The following is a 24,331-nucleotide window of genomic DNA, read 5'->3' as shown; positions in this document are numbered from 1 at the left end:
ATGTGCAATGAGGTTTGAAACCTCCAGAGGAATACAGATCTTTTAACTCGAACCTTAATCATCAACCATTTCACCATTTTAGGAAAGGAATTGTCACGTGATGCCACCTCACTGAAACACAAATCATATTAAACCACTTATTGTCTGCAAAGACACCACCATGAGCAAGCCACAGAACAGTCCATCTTTGAAATTTAATAACAATGCCATTTTCATTTTCAGACATGACCCCACTGCCTCCTAGATGATGCAAAAAGTTGCAAAACCTTTGAAAATTAGCATCTCAAACTTCATTATGAACCCATGGAATTACAACATGAGCAGACAAAAAAAAGTGATTGAGGGCATTGAGATTAGGTATAAACAAAATGAGAGCTAGATCCGCAGATGGTACCGTGGCAATAAGGAAATTTTCCCAACTTGCGAAATATCCGCTTCAGCAATCAATATTTTTTTCCTTTCTTTTTTGGTACTCATCATTATTGTGGTATGCTAAATCAATATATATATATAAAGGGTCACTAGAATATGTTAACTAGAAATATGTGAACCAGATTGTGAGCTAGGCATTTTCGACACCTTTTTTTGCAAATCCAACCCTGCAGATGTATTCGGTGTGGTTCATTTGCTAGGAATTGACTGTTGGATAATGTATTTTCGATGAAAATGTGATTTTTTGAGGCTTGAATAGTTACGAAAATTCTGAACCGTTGATTTTCAAGCCTTAAAGGATCCTTCTTATATGAGAATTTCGTTGGGGCGTTCCCTACTGAGCGACGCGTTGTACTCTATAGGCCCGGAGGCAGTGATAAATGGGCAAGGGTTGCTAGGTCGTCGCCCAGAAGCAACGCGTCACACCGGTGCCCGGGTGTGGTGTCAAATAGGCAAGGGTTCCCTCACTTTGTTGGACGGGTGGGGGTAAAGAAGATAGTTCAAGACCATAAAATTAGGTTAGCCACTTGGAACATAGGGTCTTTAACTGATAAGTTGGTAGAGGTTAGTAGATGTTATGTGTAGGAGAAAGATGGATATTTTATGTCTACAAGAGACCAAATAGGTAGGTGAGAAAGCAAAAGTGATAGAACCTTGGGGATATAAGATTTGGTATACAGGAATAAATAGAAATAGGAATGGAGTAGGGATTGTTATTAGTCGTGAGTTTATAGATAATGTAGTTGAGGTTCGAAGGAAGGGTGGTAGGATTTTACTTATTAAATTAGTATTAGGTACGGATATTATTAATATTATTAGTGTTTATGCACCTCAAGTATGTTTAGATGATTCCATTAAGCGTCAATTTTGGGAAGATTTAGATAGAGTACAAGGGATATCTTATGGAGAAAAGCTTTTCATCGGTGGTGACCTTAATGGACATGTAGGCATTAGTAGGGATGGATTTGAGAGTATCCATGGAGGCTATGATATAGGAGAAAGAAACGAAAGTGGAGAAAGGATTTTAGATTTTGGTTTGTCCTATGATATGATCTTAGCAAACACTTGGTTTAGGAAGAGGGAGTCTCACCTAGTAACATTTAAAAGTGGGGTTAATACGAGTCAGATAGATTTTTTCCTACTTAAAAAGAGAGATAGGGGTTGTTGCATCGATTGTAAGGTTATACCGGGAGAAAGTATAGCTACACAACATAGAGTCTTAATTTTAGATCTTAGAATTAGAAAATGTCGCAAAAGGGGTAGACATAGGATAGATCTTAGAATTAAGTGGTGGGCACTAAAAGGAGCTAAACAAGGAATGTTTATAGAGCAGGTAGTTAAGGAAGCTGATTGGTGTCTCGAAGAGGATTCAGAATCAATATGGAATAAGATAGCGGGTCGCATAAGAAAGGTAGCTAAGGAGGTATTGGTGAGTCTAAAGGCGGTGTACCGCTAGGCAAGGATACATCATAGTGGAACGAGGATGTCAAATTAGCTATTGAGGTTAAAAGAGAGTGTTATAGGAATCTAAGAGTCGTGATAATGAGAATTTGGAGAAGTATATGATAGCAAAGAAGGAAGCTAAAAAAGTAGTTCGAAACGCGAGGGATAAGGTATATAAGGAGGTTTATCACAAGTTGGATACCAAAGAGGGCGAGAAGGATATTTATAGGCTTGCAAAGATGAGAGATAGAAAATCGAGGGATCTGGGTATGGTTAGATGTATCAAAGATGAAACGCAAAGGGTTTTAGTCAAAGATGAGGAGATTAAGGAGAGATGGAAAGATTATTTTGATAAGCTATTTAATGGAAGTCATGCTCAGGATCTTGGAGACTTCTCCATTCCTTTTCATGAGATGAATCGTGACTTCATGCGCAAGATTCAAAAGAAAGAAATTGCAGAGGCTTTGAAGAAAATAAAATCAAGAAGGGCAGTTGGCCCAGATGGTATACCTATCGAGGCTTGGAAATGCTTGGAAGAGAAAGGTTTAGAATGGTTGACAAATCTTTTCAACAAGACTTGACGGACAAATAAGATGCCTAATGAGTGGAGGAAGAGTACTTTGGCGCCTCTATATAAGTATAAGGGTGATATACAAGATTGCACAAACTATCGTGGTATAAAACTCATGAGTCATACTATGAAACTTTGGGAGAGGGTGATTGAGTCTAGGTTGAGGAAGGTTGTCATGATATCGGAGAATCAATTTGGTTTTATGCCTGGAAGATCAACTATGGAAGCTATACATCTTCTTAGACAACTTATTGAGAGAAATAGAGAGAAGAACAAAGATTTGCATATGGTTTTTATTGATTTGGAAAAGGCATACAATAGAGTACCTAGGGACGTTCTCTGGTGAACAATGATGAATAAAGGTGTTTCTCTCAAGTACATTAGTATAATTAAAGATATGTATGAAGTAGTAACCAAGGTCCGTACCTATGGAGGGGTAACAACCAATTTTCCTATAACGGTTGGGTTACATCAAGGATCTGCTTTAAGCCCTTTCCTATTTGCTATAGTGATGGATGAGCTTACGAGATCAATTCAAGAAAATGTGTCGTGGTGTATGTTGTTTGCTAATGATATTGTTTTGATTGATGAGTCTAGAGCTGGGGTTAATATTAAGTTAGAATTATGGAGACAGACATTGGAAGCAAGAGGTTTTAAGTTGAGTAAGAGTAAGACAAAATATATGGAATGTCAGTTTAGTAAGCAACGAAGTAGTGATGGGAGTGTAGTGAAGCTTGGTGAGCAAGAAATATTGGTGGATGATTGTTTCAAATATTTGGAATCTATCATTCAAAAGTATAGAGAAATTGATGGAGATGTAAATCGCAGGATAAAGGTTGGGTGGATGAAATGGAAAAGTATAACTGGAGTGTTGTGCGATCGTAGAATGCCATTGCGGTTGAAGGGAAAGTTTTATAGGACGACTATTATGCCCGCTTTACTATATGGTACGGAATGTTGGGCTGCCAAGAGACATCATATTCAAAAAATGAGTGTAGCTGAGATGCGTATGCTTAGATGGATGTGTGGAAATACAATAAAAGATAAGATCCGGAACGAGGAGATACGTAAGAAGGTAGGCGTTGCACCCATTGAAAATAAGATGAAAGAGAATCGTTTATGGTGGTTTGGACATATTCGGCGAAGGCTGGAGATGAAGGCGTAGTTAGAAGGATGGAGAAATGGGAAAATATATTAGTTAAAAGAGGTTGGGGTAGGCCTAAGAAGACTTGGATGGAGATGATAGGAAAGGATATGAATGCTTTGAACCTCACCGAGGACATGGCATTGGATAGAAATGATTGGAGGAGAAGGATTCATGTGGAAGACCCAGAATGATTTTCTTTTTTGGTTCATATCGCTGACCCCAATTGTTTTGGGATGAAGGCGTAGTTGTTGTTGTTGTTGTGAAAGGATCCTTCTTATGCATCAGAACCGGATGATCCAAGAGTTTGTTTTCATAAAACCAATCATCTAGATCACATCCTTATGGTGAAATTTAAGAAAAAAACATGAGAATCTCGGTTCAAACTCCAGTTCACATATTCCCGCTTAACAGATTCTATTAGTCCTATATACATATATATTACATAGTTTGTATTTTAGGTCTTCATTTATATTTTTCTTTTTCTTTCTTGTGTTTTTCCTTTTATTTTTATTTTTTCATGTAATAGGTTATGCCCATTAGGGGTACTTTTGTCCTTTTAGTGTAGCCGTTGGGCTAGTTGAGCTCTCTCTCCTCCCCAATCCCATTGTATATATATATATATGGGGGGGGGGGGGGAGGCTTTACCCACATTTGTATATGCTTCTCTTAAGCATTTTGAGTTTTACCCACATTTATTGTTTATGTGTTGTAGCCCTTTAGTGGCTTGTGATTGTGCTATTTGGCGATCTTGTATTTTGCCTATAAGTGGGATTTTTGTATTTGTGCACACTTTTGTAATTGTGTAGCCCTTAGTGGCATCTATTTGTGCACACTCTTATTTCATTACATATATGGTCATGTTCACATATCTAGTTTTTCAAAATCCACCATGTCCGATGCTTTGAACCCATGTCAATGTCCAAGTAACATAGTTGTAATATATTCCAAGTCTCTGATTGGGATTCCCTAAGCCCTTTTTGACTATTTTCTTGTACCGTACACACCAAGTATACACAAAATCGCCAAATACCAGATTGCAGGTTAGGTCTTCCAATGGTTTCTACAAACTAGCACTAGGTGAAAAAGACTTAGGAACTACCAAGTTGAGATGTTGAAAACTGAGTGTCTACACAGAGAGATCAAGTTCCCGCATGACCAGTAACACTATTAAGGGGAAGTTTTGCACTATCAGAAGAATGAATCACAGGCGCAGTGTGCTAGCAATTAAGATAAACTAACTAAAGGAAGCACTTGCTGTTATGCCACCAAAGGCGAGACAACTTTTGGAAGAAAACTATCAGATAGAAAACTGGGAAACCTTTTTTACAATCCAAGCAAACAAGAAAATAATTTAATATCCTAGATGTCCAATCCTTGCCTTTCAGCAGTTGGAATGCTCAGAAAAAAAACTGTTCCATATTCTTTCTTTGTAAAGTAGTTTGGCCCTGGCTTGAAACAAAGCTCCGTCAACAATAGACCACTACTATATTTTGCAATCTATAAGATAACTTAAATGGAAATTTACATATAGGTGCCTAACTTATGGAAAAATTACATTTAACTGTTTATGTTGTAAAAGCTTTCAAATAGGCATGTATCTTTTCAAGAATTTTCTCATATGACCGCCTATGTCACTTTTTCTTGCTAAAATTACTTATTTAGCCTTAACTGCACGACAACTACAAAAAGTGACATTCAATCATTTAAAGAAAAGAAATGGTTAAAGTGTCATTTTAATGAGTCAACTGGACTTGTAAAGTTATTTAGCCTTAATTGTACGACAACTACAAAAAAAACATTGGCATTGGAAAAAAGGAATGGCTAAAGTGTCATTTTAATGAGTCAACTGAAGTGAAGTGATAGAAAAAGTAAGTTAAGGCATTCATAGCAGCAATTTGTTGAAAAGACAGGAACCTATCTGAAAACTGTTAAGAAATATGCAGTTAAACGAAATTTTGCCATAAGTTACATGCTCAAGTGTAAATTTCCCTTAAAAGATAATGTTTCTTTGTTTCAAACTGATAAACTTTATAAGTAACAATTAATCAGGTAGAGAAAACATCATAAAAGAATTGACCACCATCTACCAATACATGGTGAGTGACAATTTGACATTTGATTCACACTGCACTTCCACTTCTGTTCCTACTCCAGAATATCCTACTAAATGCTACTTAAAACTGGTTATTTTCAAAGCTCTGACAATATATATATAGATAGATAGATAATTGTTGAGAAAATGATATGCTTTTATGATGCATATATATGATAAATATGATATGCTTTCATATATGAAACTGAATATGTTATATTATGATTGAATATGATGTGCTATTATTTAACGTGTATTTGATGCAAGGTTATTTCACTTAAGAAGAGTGAAGACAACTTGATCAAGTGCAACAATTTGATGCAATCATACATTCATAAAGACTATCCATGAAGATCGGCTACTTCAAGATGAAGATTTTTTCTTCTTTAGAGTCATATTTAACAGAACCTTCAGAAGCATGCATATTTCATATTAGATTATATGCTTTAAAATCATACAAGTCATTCATATACAAAAAGTCAAGCTTTCATAAAAAAATACGGTATGTGTATGTAGTATTTCAAAAACACCTTTTGAAACAAATCATTGTACTTCCTACAAGCATTTATGAAAAAGATATTTTTGATAAGATATAATAGCTCATGATTTCAAATGCATTAATTGTACTTCCTACAAGCATTTATGAAAAAGACAACTTGAAAAGATATAAAAAGCTCATGATTTCAAAAGCATTTATGTAAGAAAAAGACAAAATGCATTGATTCATAATACACAATCGTTCATTTTGAATTGACGATTTGAGAAAACAAATATTATTTTATACACAACTACTTTTTGTTTAACAAGATAATTAATTTAGGAAATGACCATTTATTTATTTAATACTAAAATTCACACTAAAAAAGTGACGACTTATATTTGAAGTCATCATTCTTTTTGCAAACATTAAATAGCACTTCAAAAGCATTTACTCAAGAAATGACTATTTGTAAAATAAAATACTAAACAAGCATTTATTGTACTTACATACATTTAAACAAAGAAGTGACGATTTATACTACAAAATATTTATTTAAGAAAAGACCCATTACAAATTAAATATCAAAGATATTTTTGATACTTCCTACAAGCATTTATGAAAAAGATATTTTTGATAAGATATAATAGCTCATGATTTCAAATGCATTAATTGTACTTCCTATAAGCATTTATGAAAAAGACAACTTGAAAAGATATAAAAGCTCATGATTTCAAAAGCATTTATGTAAGAAAAAGACAAAATGCATTGATTCATAATACACAATCGTTCATTTTGAATTGACGATTTGAGAAAACAAATATTATTTTATACACAACTACTTATTGTTTAACAAGACAATTAATTTAGGAAATGACCATTTATTTATTTAATACTAAAATTCACACTAAAAAAGTGACGACTTATATTTGAAGTCATCATTCTTTTTGCAAACATTAAATGGCACTTCAAAAGCATTTACTCAAGAAATGACTATTTGTAAAATAAAATACTAAACAAGCATTTATTGTACTTACATATATTTAAACAAAGAAGTGACGATTTATACTACAAAATATTTATTTGAGAAAAGACCCATTATAAATTAAATATCATTTATAATACACCAACGTATAGTGTAGCTCAAATATTTAAATTTAGAAATGACGACTTGAAGAAAGTATCATTATTTAATACACCAAACATTTATTACTTAACAATTCTTTAATTTATGGAATGATGACTTTTTGAAAAAGCAATATATAGTACACATCATTTCACACCTTTTTTCATAAAAAGTTGTTTTAAGATGACCTGGCATCTCACATCACAGAAGGACAATTATTTTAAAGCATTTCAAAAAGCAACGACTATTTTGGAAGACCTATATATACAAACAAAATAATATTTCAAACATACACATGTGAGCTTTCAAAAGTGAAAAATTCTTACTCGACACACTGAAAAAGAGCTTAGAAAAAGAAAGAGAAAAAGACAAGAAAAGCTCTGTGACATAAGAATCAAGTGTGTGGAGAAAAAGAACATTTTGTTCTCCTGAGTGATTATTCTGCCTATTTTTCAAAAGAGAGAACATTTTGAGAATCTTCATACGTGCATTCATACTCTGCATATCATTCTGAAGGTTCTATAGGAAAGTGTTGTAACTTTCTCTTTACTGGTGTTTTCCTTCTCTGTTGAGAGAAGTAGACCTCTGAGGAAGAGGGTGTTTCCCTTCTCTGTTGAGAGAAGTAGACCTCTGAGGAAGAGGGTGTTTCTCTTCTCTGTTGAGAGAAGTAGACCTCTGAGGAAGAGGGTGTAGTACTATTAAGCCTGTAACACGGATTTTATAGTGAAAGGCTCAAGTGTTTTACTTGGGGACTGGATATAGGTCAATAACTCGGCCGAACCAGTATAAATCATGTGTTTATTGTGTTGTGCCTTATTGCCTTATTTTTTATTTTATCGATCTGCATCGTATTTCACTATTCACCCCCCCCCCCCTCTAATGGAATTTCATTTGGTATCAGAGCTCAGTTGGAACGTATGGCAAATATGGCTTTCATCTCTCAACTTGAACCTAAAAAGATTGATGAAGCCATCATAGATGAGTTCTGGATGCTAGCAATGACTGAAGAACTTAACCAGTTCCAAAGAAATGATATATGGGATCTTGTACCAAAATCAAAAGATCATCAAATCATTGGGACAAGATGGATCTTCAGAAACAAGCTGGATGAATCAAGTAATGTTATAAGAAACAAGGCAAGGCTAGTGGCTCAAGGATACAATCAGGAGGAAGGTATTGACTTTGATGAAATATTTGCTCCTGTTGCTAGACTTGAATCCATAAGAATGTTTTTGGCTATATAGATTTTAAACTATATCAAATGGATGTTAAAAGTGCATTTTTAAATGGTTTTATAAATGAAGTATATGTAAAAAAACCTCCAGGTTTTGAAAATGAACAATTTCCTGATCATGTTTTTAAAGTAAAACGTGCTTTATATGGATTAAAACAAGCACCTCGCGCGTGGTATGAAAGACTTAAAACTTTTCTATTAAAAACCGGATTTTCTGTAGGCAAAGCAGACTCAACTTTATTTGTAAAAATAGTGGATGCTCATACCTTAATCGTTCAAATATATGTGGACGATATCATTTTTGGATCTACTAACAATGGTCTTTGTCAAGATTTTTCTAAGTCTCTGCAAAAATGATTTGAAATGAGCAACTCACCTACTTTCTTGGACTGCATATTAAGCAAACCAATGATGGAGTCTTCATCAATCAGTCAAAATATGCTCATGAACTTCTGAAGAGATTCAACATGAACTCAACTACTTCAAAGAACACACCTATGAGCACAACCACTGCATTAGACAAAGATGAAGATGGTAAGACTGTTGATACAAAATTATTCAGAGGTACGATAGGATCACTTTTATTTAACTGTCAGTCGTCCAGATATTATGTTCAGTGTTTGCTTGTCTGCTAGATCTCAATCAAATCCAAAAGAATCACATCTTAAAGCTGTAAAAAGAATAATGAGATATCTAAAAGGAACTATTGATTTTGAGTTATTTTATTCAAAATCATCTATATTTGATTTAATCTCATACAATGATGCTGATTTTGCTGGTAGTAAATCTGATAGAAAAAACACAAGTGGAACCTGTCATATGTTAGGGCACTCACTAGTTTCATGGTTCAGTAAGAAACAAAACTGTGTATCATTATCAACTACTGAAGCTGAATATATTGCTGCAAGCCTGGCATGTACTCAAGTCATCTGGATGAAACAAACCCTAAATGATTTTGATTTAAAATTAAAAAATACAACTATTTTCTGTGATAATACAAGTGCAATCAATTTATCTAAAAATCCTATTTTTCATTTGCTGTAGCACATATAAATTCGACATCATTTTCTAAGAGAACAAGTTTTAAACAACATAATTAAACTTGAATTTATACCCACTAATCAACAATTAGCAGACATTTTCACTAAACCTTTAAAACATGAAGACTTTATACGAATTAGAAGAGAATTAGGAATCTGTAAATTAAGTGCTTTATAAACTATTATTAAACTTAACTAAAACACAATCTAACATGACTAATTGGGATATAGTAAAATCTCTACACGAGTTTATTTTTTTTAAAATATATATATATATATATATATATAAATATATATTAAACTAAAATTTTACTATAAACCTCCCTTTACGAAATTTCTTTTATCTCTCTAGTAAATAATAATTAAAGTTTGACACATAAGCATATCAAAACACTTTATGTCACTCAGGATGGTTCATTCATGCATTGTGTCATTTTTAAATACTTTACAATTATTTTGCTTTTCTCACCACTTTTGGTATTCTCTCTTTCTCTCTCTAATACTTTACTTTATGTCTCATCATTTTCAACTCTTCCTCATATTATTCAATGACATAATGTCAAGTACATTGTCTCTTTTCAATTTTCGTATAATCACATAAGTTATAAAAATAAAAACACATTCATCATGACATTCTTTATGTCATTCATATCTTTCAAAAATGACATCTTTCAAGTACACATCACATGATTACCTCTTTCACGCCTACCTATAAAACCTATCATATAATTATGCTTGATTCTCCAAGAGAAGATCCTGTGTTGTTTGAACATCTGTGAGCGCAGAGAAGATATCAGTTTGAGATGTCTGAGTTAGATCGGCATCATCGTATTCTGCATCTTAAGATTGTTGCAGCAGTGAACCTTCTTGCAAGAAAACAAATTGCCTGTAATGATGCTTGATTCTCCAAGAGAAGATCCTGTGTTGTTTGAACATCTGTGAGCGCAGAGAAGATATCAGTTTGAGATGTCTGAGTTAGATCGGCATCATCGTATTCCGCATCTTAAGATTGTTGCAGCAGTGAACCTTCTTGCAAGAAAACAAATTGCCTGTAATGATGCTTGATTCTCCAAGAGAAGATCCTGTGTTGTTTGAACATCTGTGAGCGCAGAGAAGATATCAGTTTGGGATGTCTGAGTTGGATCAGCATCATCGTATTCTGCATCTTGAGATTGTTGCAGCAGTGATCCTTCTTGCAAGAAAACAAACTCGTTAAAGACGATGGTAGAATATGATATGATTTCGTTTTGGAGGGGTACATTAAAGTGTTGAAGAATTGAGGTGATGAAATAGCCAAAAGAAAGGAGACGAAAGACTCGAAAGTTTATCATATTTTGGAAGATAATGGATTACCAGTTGATGGGAAAGGATGAAGAAATAGCATATAGTAGGAGGGATATCTCATTTGGTATGAATCCTTTGGAGGGTTGCTTAGGAAAGACATTATGAGATAGGATTTGAGTGAGAAGTTTGGCATGTGGTTTTAGATTACAGGTGTGCCATGAGAAGTGAGTAGACCTTGTCGTGTGAAGTATTTTCTTAAATATTGTACGATCAATGGGTACTATGTTGTGTAGGTCAATGACATAGGAAGGGAGATTCAGAATGCGTCCTAAGGAGTGAATGTCAAAGGAGATAATTTTTCCACGAACCATGGTGGTGATAGTTGTTTGATCATGGTCCACCGATAGGTTGGTATAAAATAGTTTAATGAGAGTGGGATAATATGAAGCATTGTTTGACGATCCTGAAATATGAACAAAGTCTTGTAAAGAGTTTTCGAGATCAAAGGAGGAAAACTCTTCAAAGGAGATTAACCTTCCGGATTGAATTGGGAGAGAACTTACAAAGTTGTAATGTTGGATGAGATCCGGATATCGTAGTTCGGAAGAATCAATGATGTCGAATTCATTGAGGTGAGGTTTTGAGGAAGTGGAGGCCATTGTAATTTACGAAGATGAAGAATAAACTTAGAGAGGATGCAAGGAGATAGACACTTTCGAGTGTGTGATGAATGCACGAGTTCATTAAATAGAAGGATTATGTATATTTTAATAACAACTTCATGTTTTATGAATGATAAGTGAAATGAATAAGATTTGGGATTTAGTTGGGTTCATCATTCGTGAATGACTATTCATGAAGAGTGAGTTGTATATTTTAAGAGACTTGTGAATGTATGATCAAGTTACTCTTTGGAAGAGTGTATGGATATGGACATAAGGATGAGTCATGTTATCATGTCATGTTAGATATGAGACATAAAGAGTGGTTTGAGTTCTTGTGTGTGAATAAAAAATATAGTTTCGAACATTACTTTTCACCATAAAGGAAATTCGATATGAAAGAGTCCATTGTATTGAGAGAGAAGGCATGGTTTGAGAATAGTGTGCTATTTAGAACAAGCCTTTTATGTGTGATTGATAAGGACAAACAAGATAAAAAGGAAGGATGAATACAGACACAGAAATATATAGCATGATGTTTTAAAAAAATGAACCACAGATTTTTGAAGAATCCGGTCATAGAGGTTATGAGAAAACAAATTTGAAAAGGCAAAAGACAAGACAATGGCGTGAAAAAGGTGATTTGAATGTATGAAAGAGATAGTGTGAGTAAAAGGAGAAATGTTTAATAATGGCCTAATAAGACAATTAACAAGTATGTATTTTAAAAGACAAGACATTGGTCAATGTTTTTTATTTGAAGAAACATGAATGAGATAGGTTCCATTTTCGTAAGGGAGGTGTTGAGAAAATGACAAAAATAATTTAAGAGAGTTGAATGATATGAAGAAATGATAACTTATTTAATATAAATAGGTTTTATAGGTAGGCGTGAAAGATGTAATCATGTGATGTGTACTTGAAAGATGTCATTTTTGAAAGATATGAATGACATAAAAAATGTCATGATGAATGTGTTTTTATTTTTATAACTTATGTGAGTATACGAAAATTGGAAAGAGACAATGTACTTGACATTATGTCATTGAATAATGCGAGGAGTTGTTGAAAATGATGAAACATAAAGTAAAGTATTAGAGAGAGAGAAAGAGAGAATACCAAAAGTGACGAGAAAAGCAAAATAATTGTAAAGTATTTAAAAATGACACAATGCATGAATGAACCATCGTGAGTGACATAAAGTGTTTTGATATGCTTATGTGTCAAACATTAATTATTATTTACTAGAGAGGTAAAAGAAATTTTGTAAAGGGAGGTTTATAGTAAAATTTTAGTTTAATATATATTTATATATATATATATATATATAAATTTAAAAAAAAAAAATTTAACTCGTGTAGAGATTTTACTATATCCCAATTAGTCATGTTAGATTGTGTTTTATTTAAGTTTAATAATAGTTTATAAATCACTTGATTTACAGATTCCTAATTCTCTTCTAATTCGTATAAAGTCTTCATGTTTTAAAGGTTTAGTGAAAATGTCTGCTAATTGTTGATTAGTGGGTATAAATTCAAGTTTAATTATGTTGTTTAAAACTTGTTCTCTTAAAAAATGATGTCGAATTTATATGTGCTTTGTATGCAAATGAAGAATAGGATTTTTAGATAAATTGATTGCACTTGTATTATCACAGAAAATAGTTGTATTTTTTAATTTTAAATCAAAATCATTTAAGGTTTGTTTCATCCAGATGACTTGAGTACATGTCAGGCTTACAACAATATATTCAGCTTCAGTAGTTGATAATGATACACAGTTTTGTTTCTTACTGAACCATGAAACTAGTGAGTGCCCTAACATATGACAGGTTCCACTTGTGTTTTTTCTATCAGATTTACTACCAGCAAAATCAGCATCATTGTATGAGATTAAATCAAATATAGATGATTTTGAATAAAATAACTCAAAATCAACAGTTCCTTTTAGATATCTCATTATTCTTTTTATAGCTTTAAGGTGTGATTCTTTTGGATTTGATTGAGATCTAGCAGACAAGCAAACACTGAACATAATATCTGGACGACTGACAGTTAAATAAAAGTGATCCTATCATACCTCTGAATAATTTTGTATCAACAGTCTTACCATCTTTATCTTTGTCTAATGCAGTGGTTGTGCTCATAGGTGTGTTCTTTGAAGTAGTTGAGTTCATGTTGAATCTCTTCAGAAGTTCATGAGCATATTTTGACTGATTGATTGAGATCTAACATACAAGCAAACAATGAACATAATATCTGGACGACTGACAGTTAAATAAAAGTGATCCTATCATACCTCTGAATAATTTTGTATCTACAGTCTTACCATCTTTATATTTGTTTAATGCAGTGGTTGTGCTCATAGGTGTGTTCTTTAAAGTAGTTGAGTTCATGTTGAATCTCTTCAGAAGTTCATGAGCATATTTTGACTGATTGATGAAGACTCCATCATTGGTTTGCTTAATATGCAGTCCAAGAAAGTAGGTGAGTTCCCCCATCATGCTCATTTCAAACTATTTTTACAGAGACTTAGAAAAATCTTGACAAAGACCATTGTTAGTAGATCAAAAATGATATCGTCCACATATATTTGAACGATTAAGGTATGAGCATCCATTTGATATAGTTTAAAATTCATATAGCTTGCATAAGCCAAAAACATTCTTATGGATTCAAGTCTAGCAACAGGAGCAAATGTTTCATCAAAGTCAATACCTTCCTCCTGATTGTATCCTTGAGCCACTAGCCTTGCCTTGTTACTTATAACATTACCTGATTTATCCAGCTTGTTTTTGAAGATCCATCTTGTCCCAATGATTTGATGATCTTTTGGTTTTGGTACAAGATCCCATACATCATTTTTTTGGAACTGGTTAAGTTCTTCAGTCATTGCTAACATCCAGAACTCATCTATGATGTTTGTACAGTCACGTCGACGTGTCCTGATTTTTTAGAATTATCATATCTTACCAAGCATATCGACATCTTGTATCTCTCCAGCATTCGTATCAATGTGACATAGTACATATCTTGTTTAACAATCCTACATGAACCAAGATGAGCTACCCACCTCCTGTTTGGGTCAGCCTGATAATCCTTCACAAGCAGCTTTTGCCACCAAGCCTATTCCATGAACTCAAAAGCACATTTGCAAAGCCCATGAGCCGAGAAATGACCAGCTCATCTTTTTATCCCAGCCATGCACATGATACAATGCAATCTCCCCACTCAAATAAAATTCACCCCTACAGTGCTAATGATTACCGAACTAAGCCGACTATCCATCCATCAATATGCTTAAACTAAATTCCTTTTTAAGAGAGATCTTCAGTAAGCAAGAGCAAGTGAATCAATGTTGCAATTAGGCTACGTTATTTCCTAATTAGACAGTTCTCCTTGTTTCAAAAGATTCATCTTGTCTCAATGATTTGATGATCTTTTGGTTTTGGTACAAGATCCCATACATCATTTCTTTGGAACTGGTTAAGTTCTTCAATCATTGCTAGCATCCAGAACTCATCTATGATGGCTTCATCAATCTTTTTAGGTTCAAGTTGAGAGATGAAAGTCATATTTGCAATACGTTCCAACTGAGCTCTTGTTTGAACCCCTTTTGGACAGGTCTCTCAAAATCTGCTTTTGAGGATGATCTCTGATTTCAGCAAATGTTCTTTGATGATCATCTTCATTTGATACAGTTGTATTATCTATAGGAAAATCTGTAGTTTCAAGATCATCATCATTAGAGTTATTTTGTACAGTTTGACCAATAGATTCATCAAATCTAACATGCATAGATTCTTCAATAGTATTGGAATTCTTATTGAATATTTTGTATGCTTTACTATGACTTGAATATCCTAAGAAAATGCCTTCAGCAGATTTAGCATCAAATTTATCAAGACTATCTTTACTATTCAGGATGAAGCATTTACAACCAAAAACTTTAAAGTAGTCTATTCTTGGAGTTCTGTTATAGAATAATTCATTGGGAGTTTTATTCAATAAAGGCCTGATAAAAACTCGATTTGAGATATAGCATGCAGTATTTACAGCTTCAGCCCAGAAATATTTTGCAATCTTATAATGATGGAGCATTGTTCTGGCAGATTCTTGAAGAGTTCAGTTCTTTCTTTCTACTACACCATTTTGGGGTGCAGCTCTAGGAAAGGCAAAGTTGTGTGAAATACCATGCAAGTTACAAAAATTTACAAAAAAATCATCATCAAATTCTCCTCCATGGTCACTACGAATTTTAACAATTGTAGAAGATTTTTCATTTTGTAATTTTTTACATAAAATTTCAAATTCACAAAACGTATCACTTTTGTTTTTCAAAAATATTACCCAAGTGAATCTTGAGTAATTATCAACAATGACAAAAGCATATTTATTATGATTAAGACTAACTACCCTAGAAGGACCAAAAAGATCCAGGTGGAGAAGCTCTAAAGGTCTTTTACTTGACACAATATTCTTTGATTTGAAAGATGATTTTGACAATTTTCCTAATTGACAAGCATCACAAAAATAGTCTTTTTTAAATGATATTTTAGGTAACCCACGTACCAAGTTATTTTTAGCAAGTTTAGAAATATATTTAGAATTAACATGTCACATTCTCGTATGCCATAAATTTTGAGTCATTATTTGCTATAAGGCAATGTTCAGAGATATTTTCTAGGTATAATTTATATACATTATTTTTCCTTATACCTTTCAAAATAATATTTTCATTTGTGTCTACTATGAGGCATGCATCATATTTGAAACTAATGTTATATCCTATGTCACGCATTTGACTGATACTTAAGAGGTTATGTTTTAAACCTTTAACAAGGAGAACGTCTTTAATAAGGGGTTTATCGATATTACCAATATTGTCAATCTCAATTATTAAACCTTTGTTGTTATCTCCAAAGATGACAGTTCCTCCTTTATGATGAAGAACAACAAAAAGATCTGGATGTCCTGTCATATGTTTTGAACATCCACTGTCTAGTATCCATCTGTTCTTTTTCAGTGCCTATAATAGATCAAGTAAAAATTCTTTTTGGTACCCGATCGGACCCCTTTTTGTTAGACTTTGGAACCCATATTCATTTTGATTTGGGTTTATTTTATAATCTTAGAGGAGTACATGGAATTAAAATTGAAATCATAATACTCCTGTTTAGGTTCAGAAGAACCTTTGACAAAAGTGGTCTTTTGATTTGTACAAGAAGGTTTACTATAATGAGAGTAACCAATACCATTTTTGTAAAAAGAGAATTTTTGAGAGGATAGGAGTTTGTCCAGGTTCTCTTTTCCTTTGGTAAACTTGAAAACCGTTTTCATAAGGTTTTCAGTTTTATTTTTTAATTCTGAAATTTTTACTTGAAGATTTTTAGTGTTGGAGCTAATAGAAGAAATTTCAAAAGTAAGCATAAATTTTTTCTTTTTCAACTCAGAATTTTCAATACTGAGTTTTTTATTTTTCTAGAAAAGCTCTAAATTCTCGGATTTTAAAACTTTGTTTTTGAGAATCATTTTTCTAGATTCTTCAAAAAATTCTTGAAAAGCATTTAGAAGTTCTTCAAAAGAAAAGTCAGAGGTGTCACTTATAGAGCTTTCTCTGCCATGAAACACATATTTGCAGTTTCGGCTTCATCATCACTTGACTCTTCACTGGTGGATGGATCTGAATCATCCCATTGAGCATGTAGAACCTTTAACAAGGAGAACGTCTTTAATAAGGGGTTTATCGATATTACCAATATTGTCAATCCCAATTATTAAACCTTTGTTGTTATCTCCAAAGGTGACAGTTTCTCCTTCTTTATGATGAAGAACAGCAAAAAGATCTGGATGTACTGTCATATTGAAATTCCACTAGAGGGGGGGTGAATAGTGATCGATAAAATAAAAAATAAGGCAATAAGGCACAACACATAAAACGCAGGATTTATACTGATTCGGTCAAAACCCAGACCTACATCCAGTCCCCAAGCAAACCACTTGAGTTTTCCACTATAACATCTGAGTCACCGGATAAATAGTACAACACCATCTTCTTCAGAGGTCTTCTTCTCTCAACAGAGAAGGGGCACACCCTCTTCCACAGAGGTCTTCTTCTCTCAACAGAGAAGGACAACACCCTCTTACACAGAGGTCTTCTTCTCTCAATCCCAATTATTAAACCTTTGTTGTTATCTCCAAAGGTGACAGTTTCTCCTTCTTTATGATGAAGAACAACAAAAAGATCTGGATGTACTGTCATATTAAAATTCCACTAGAGGGGGGGTGAATAGTGATATACGATAAAGATCGATAAAATAAAAAATAAGGCAATAAGGCACAACACATAAAACGCAGGATTTATACTGGTTCGGTCAAAACCCAGACCTACATCCAGTCCCCAAGCAAACCACTTGAGTTTTCCACTATAACATCTGAGTCACCGGATAAATAGTACAACACCATCTTCCTCAGAGGTCTTCTTCTCTCAACAGAGAAGGGGCACACCCTCTTCCACAGAGGTCTTCTTCTCTCAATAGAAAAGGACAACACCCTCTTACACAGAGGTCTTCTTCTCTCAACAGAGAAGGGGCACACCCTCTTTCACAGAGGTCTACTTCTTTTAACAAAGAAGGAATACAGTAAATAACAGAAAGTTACAATACTTCCTATAGAACCTTCAGAATGATATGAATGCACGAATGAAGGATTCTCAGAATGTTCTGTTCTTTTCACTCAGAGGATACTCTTTGTCAAAGAGCTATACTTTACTTTTTCTCTTTCTTTTCTTTTTCTCTTTTTCTCTTTCTTTTTCAAGGTTCTCTTTTCAAATATCGAATAGGAATTTTTCTCGTTGTAAGCTCACATGTCCATTCCGAATAGTTTATTTGATTGTGTTTATATAGCCTTTAGAAAAGTAGTCGTTGTCTTTTTGAAATGATAGTCTTTTTGGGATGTGAGATGTTATGTTATTTCAAAAACATCTTTATGGATTTTCGAAAGTCTTCTTTCCATAAAAGTAGTATTTGGGGTACACTAGTCGTTGTAATATTTTAGGTATTATATATTTTATGTAAAAAGTCTTTTTCTTACAATAGTACATTGAACGTTGGATTGTAGGCTATTATGTAGTTTTGTCTTTATTCAATTAATGATTTGTAGTACATAAGTACTTCTTTACTTAAATGAGTGTAAGTACAATAAATGCTTTGAGATCTTTATTTGTACATAGTCATATCAAGAGTTTTCTTTATGATGTGTATTTCAATGTCTACAGAGAGAATGAAGACTAAGCAAGTCGACATTCTTGAGATGGTTATTAAAAAAGGATTTTTAGAGGAGCTATTTAATGCTATACAAAGAGAATGATGACTTCAAGTAAGTCGACATTCTATGGGTTGTAAAAACGTAACTAAAGTCTTTTCAAAACATATTATATTTATTTTTCTTTGTCTAGCCGATTTTCATGTTTTGTCTTTTTCTTACACATTTGAAATCATTTCTTTTTAAGATGTCTTATACATGATAGAAGGTACACTTATTACTTTTTGAAATCATGAGATAATATATCATGTCAAAAATATATTTTCCATAAAGATTTGTAGGAAGGTACAATTATTGGTTCTCAAAAAGTTGCTTTTTGAAACTATCGTATACTTTTATGAAATATAGCTTTTATGAATGAGTATGTACTATGCAATATGCATGCTTCTGAAGGTTCTGTTACATGACTCTAAAGAAGAAAAAAACAATCTTTAACTTGAGGTAGCCTATCTCTTTAGATGATCTTTAGGAATGCATGGCTCATCAAGCTTTTTCTTCAAGGAATATGATTGCACCACAGTTGTACTTGAACAGGAGGTCTCCATCTTTTTTGGGTGAGATATCCTTGCATCAAATACTCGTTAGATTTATGGCAACACATATCCAGTCATAATATAACATTTTTCAAGAAGGCATATTATCATATCATATAAAATCAAATATGACAGTGTATCATATTATGTGTCATCAAAATATAGTTTCTCAACATTCTCCCCCTTTTTGATGATGACAAAATATGCTCCCCCTGTCAAAAAGACATTATGCATAGAAATAATAATATCATAAAAATATTGAAAAATGTTAAAGAGAGTATTTTTCTCCAATAATGGAGACAGGTTTTCTCCCCCTTTGTCATAGACAAAAAGGAAGGGATCAGAGTAAGCAGAGTTATTACAGACCAAAAAGTGATGTAAAGTTATTACATTCCAAAAAAAATATACTCCGAAGGTGGAGTTGAATGATGTGTTCGGGCGTCGTGATCCGGCTGGAGGGTTTGTAGAGTCTGCTGCAACGAGGCTTGATTTCGAAGTATACGATCCTGAGTTTGCTGGACATCCATGATTGCAGAGAAGTAATCAAAGTTGGATGTTGGATCTTCTTCATCAGAGCCGGGAGTGTGCAGGGACCTTAGATTGAAGGAAGTAGCATTGAGGATCTGAGAGGGCGCAGAGTTATTACAGACCAAAAAGTGATGTAAAGTTATTACATTCCAAAAAAAATATACTCCGAAGGTGGAGTTGAATGATGTGTTCGGGCGTCGTGATCCGGCTGGAGGGTTTGTAGAGTCTGCTGCAACGAGGCTTGATTTCGAAGTATACGATCCTGAGTTTGCTGGACATCCATGATTGCAGAGAAGTAATCAAAGTTGGATGTTGGATCTTCTTCATCAGAGCCGGGAGTGTGCAGGGACCTTAGATTGAAGGAAGTAGCATTGAGGATCTGAGAGGGATAGAGGATAACTTCATTTTGAAGGGGTACTTTGAAGTATTTTAAAATGAGAGTTATAAAACACCCGAAAAGAAGAGGCTGAAATTTTTTATAGCGAATGAAGTGGGCGAAAATAATGGTGGACCAATTTATCGGAGCAGAGCAAAAAATTGCGTAGAGGAGGAGAGAGATTTTTCTTGGCACTAATCTCTTGCGAGGAGGCTTGGGATAGATATTGTGAAGAAGAATTTGAGCAAGCAGTTGAGCATGAGGTTGGAGATTTCTCATGTGCCAGGGAAGTTGTGTGAAGTGGGTCGAGAGAAATTTTTTTTGAAATACCGATCGGTCGAGTGGGATTATGTTAGTTAATTATGTGCCTGTGGAAGGAAGGTTGAGAATGTTGCCTAGTGAGGAAGCATTGAAGTAAATCATGTGTCCTCGGACCTTGGTGGTGATGGTGGTTTGGTTATGATTGGTGGAAAGATTCGTGTTAAAGAGTCGGACAAGTTCGGGATAGTAGGCAGCTTGGGATGAAGATCCTAGTAAGTGTTTAAGTTCGGGGAGAGATTTTTACTTGAAGATTTTTAGTGTTGGAGCTAATAGAAGAAATTTCAAAAGTAAGCATAAATTTTTTCTTTTTCAACTCAGAATTTTCAATACTGAGTTTTTCATTTTTCTAGAAAAGCTCTAAATTCTCGGATTTTAAAACTTTGTTTTTGAGAATCATTTTTCTAGATTCTTCAAAAAATTCTTGAAAAGCATTTAGAAGTTCTTCAAAAGAAAAGTTAGAGGTGTCACTTACAGAGCTTTCTTCTGCCATGAAACACATATTTGCAGTTTCGGCTTCATCATCACTTGACTCTTCACTGGTGGATGGATCTGAATCATCCCATAGCCTTTTTCTTGAAGAACCTTTTCTTTGGTTCCTCGATTTTGGATCTTCTTTTTAGGAGAGGACAGTCACGTCTTACGTGACCTGACTTATTGCATTGATAGCACATTGTATCTTCTTTAGAATCTTTCTTTTCTTTGTGCTTATTTGACAGTCTGTTCTTTCTCATGAAGCGCTGAAATTTTTGAGTAAGTAGCGCAATTTCAGATTCTTTTTCTGAGTCCTCATTCTCAAAAATGGCTGAGAATGCTAGATTTTTCTTTGGAGGTTGTTCTTCTTCCCTTCTTTCTTTCATATAGACTTCATAGGCCATAAGATTGCATATTAAGTCGTCCAGAGTGAGCTTGGAAAGATCTTGGGCTTCTTCAATAGTTGTGGTCTTTCTCTCCCAGTCAGTTGTAAGGGATCTCAAGATCTTTTTCACCTTATCGGTCTGGGAATAGGTTTCTCCCAGGGATTTGAGATCATTGGTGATATTGGTGAATCTGGTAAACATCTCTGTGATGGATTCATCTTTATTCATTTTGAATAGCTCGTATTTCTGAACTAGAGATGAGATCTTTGCTTCTTTTACTCTCTTAGTTCCTTCATGGATAACCTCCAGAGAGTGTCATATATCATATGCAAATTCACAGACTGATATTCTGTTAAACTCATTTTGATCAATGGCGTAGTATAGTGCATTCATAGCCTTTGCATTTAGGTTTGCCATATTCTTTTCTTCATCAGACCATAAACTATAGTCTGAAGTTTGAGATGTGTATAGACATTCTACAATTTTCCATATAACAAAGTCTATAGACTTTAGGAATATGGTCATCCTGCATTTTCAATATCTATAGTTCGTGCCATTGAAGAAAGGAGGGCGAGATGAGTGTTGTCCTTCGATGTCACGAGCATAAGAGGTTGATGTCATTGTACTGGAAGACTTGTTATGTCGAAACTAGCAGAACCTGCTTTGATACCAAATGAAATTCCACTAGAGGGGGGGTGAATAGTGAAATACGATGCAGATCGATAAAATAAAAAATAAGGCAATAAGGCACAACATAATAAACACAGGATTTATACTGGTTCGGCCGAGTTACTGACCTACATCCAGTCCCCAAGTAAAACACTTGAGTCTTTCACTATAAAATCCGTGTTACGGGATAAATAGTACAACACCCTCTTCCTCAGAGGTCTACTTCTCTCAACAGAGAAGGGAAACACCCTCTTCCTCAGAGGTCTACTTCTCTCAACAAAGAAGGGAAAAGAACCTTCAGAATGATATGCAGAGTATGAATGCACGTATGAAGATTCTCAGAATGTTTTCTCTTTTGAAAAATAGGTAGAATAATCTTTCAGGAGAACATAATGTTCTTTTTCTTTTTCTTTTTCTTTTTCTTTTTCTTTTTCTTTTTCTTTTTCTTTTTCTTTTTCTTTTTCTTTTTCTTCACACACTTGATTCTTATGTCAAAGAGCTTTTCTTGTCTTTTTCTCTTTCTTTTTCTCTTTCTTTTTCTAAGCTCTTTTTCAGTGTGTCGAGTAAGAATTTTTCTCTTTTGAAAGCTCACATGTGTATGTTTGAAATATTATTTTGTTTGTATATATAGGTCTTCAAAAACAGTCATTGCTTTTTGAAATGCTTTAAAATAATTATCCTTTTGTGATGTGAGATGCCAGGTCATCTCAAAACAACTTTCTATTAAAAAAGGTGTGAAATGATGTGTATTTGTTAAAATATATGTAATACTTATATTTATATATATATATAAATATATTTCTCATTCACTACCCGATAAGGGGTAGTTCTGTAATCTCGCCCAATAGGGGCATTTTAGACTTTTTTTCTTTTCTTCCTTTTTCCTTTTTCCTTTTCTATTCTTCCTTTTTCTTTTTTGTCTTTTTTTTTATTTTCTTTTTATGCATTTAATGCACAGCCATTGGGGGGCCCAACAAAGAGTCGTTGGGCCCCAAACGGTCACAATTGTGACCGTTGGGAGCCCAACGACTCCTTGTTGGGACTCCCAATGGTCCCTCTCTCTTGCTTTTCTCTAACTCTCCCTCACTCCTCTCTTGCCTATAAATAAGTGGGGTCTCCCCCCCTTTGTAATGTGTGGCTTCTTCAAGCCCTTTAGTGCATTTATAAGATTTTATGCTTTTTAGCCATTATTGGCCTTTGTGTATGTCCTCTTTTGGACTTGTTCTTTGATTTCTATGTGTGAATGTCCATTGTAGGACATACATTTCTTTTCCGCATATTTCATTACATGGTATCAGAGCCTTGGTTGTTGTAAAAACCAGTTAAAAAAAATTTTAAAAAGATCGGACCCGGGTCGGGTCCAGACCCGACCCGGATCCAACCTGTGCCAGCCCCTCGAAAACCCTTTTCGAGGGGACTGGCAGCCCACGGCAGGGGGCCTCTCCGGCGACACAAGGGGCGGGCCCTGTGTGCGCCCCCTCCCTATTAAAAGACGAGAGGGGAGAGGGGAGGGCCTACGAGCCTCCCCCGACCCCCCCCCCCCCCCCCCCGACTCTCTCTCTCTCATCTCTCGTCTCTCTCCCCTCTGCTCTCTCTTCCCCCGACTCCGTCTCCCTCTCCCTTTGCCGACGCAGGCCAACCCCCCCCCCCCCCCCCTTCACGGCGCCACCCTCTCCGGCGAGCTCCCTCCTCGGCAACCTCCCCGGCGTCCTCCCTTCTCTCCGGCAGCCGCAGGTGAGCCCCCTCCCTCACTGTCTGCTCTCCTGTTACGGCAGGCAGGGGCCAAAGGCCCCTGCGACTGCCCCCCCCCCCCCCTCCTTCTGTTCACCTTCCGGCAGGGGCCATTCGGCCCCTGCCCCCTTTTTTTTCAGTCCCGCAGGGGCCAATGGCCCCTGCCCCCCCCCCCCTTTTTCTCCACGAACGACAGGGGCCATTGGCCTCTGCCACCTCTTAGATAGCCGCAGGGGGCCTTTGGCCCCTGCGCTCTCTCCCTTCTCTTTTGGTAGGGGCCGATGGCCCCTACTCTTCTCCTTAAAAGAGAAGCAGGAGCCACTTTGGCTCCTGCCTCCCTTCTTTTGGAAAAATAACCCAGCAGGGGCCATTTGGCTCCTGCTCCTCTTTTAACCGACAAGGGCCTCTGGCCCTTGTCTCTTTTCTGGCGAGCAAGGGCTCGACAGGGGCCTTTGGCCCCTGCATTCTCCCCCACCCTATTCATT

At 35.1% G+C, this 24,331-nt stretch overlaps 1 protein-coding gene across 1 annotated transcript in view; it reads right to left on the bottom strand.

Moving 5' to 3' along the window:
- The window catches only part of LOC149836458 (ubiquitin-conjugating enzyme E2 22-like), a 63,611-nt gene that overhangs the window by 4,801 nt on the left and 34,479 nt on the right, over positions 1-24,331 (bottom strand). The window lies entirely within an intron of this gene.

The sequence above is a fragment of the Nuphar pumila genome, chromosome 5 (assembly GCF_984573655.1).
Source record: "Nuphar pumila chromosome 5, dmNupPumi1.hap1.1, whole genome shotgun sequence".
Lineage (NCBI taxonomy): Eukaryota > Viridiplantae > Streptophyta > Magnoliopsida > Nymphaeales > Nymphaeaceae > Nuphar > Nuphar pumila.
The sequence above is the reverse complement of the archived record's forward strand: the minus strand, read 5'-3'. Positions and strand labels throughout refer to the sequence as shown.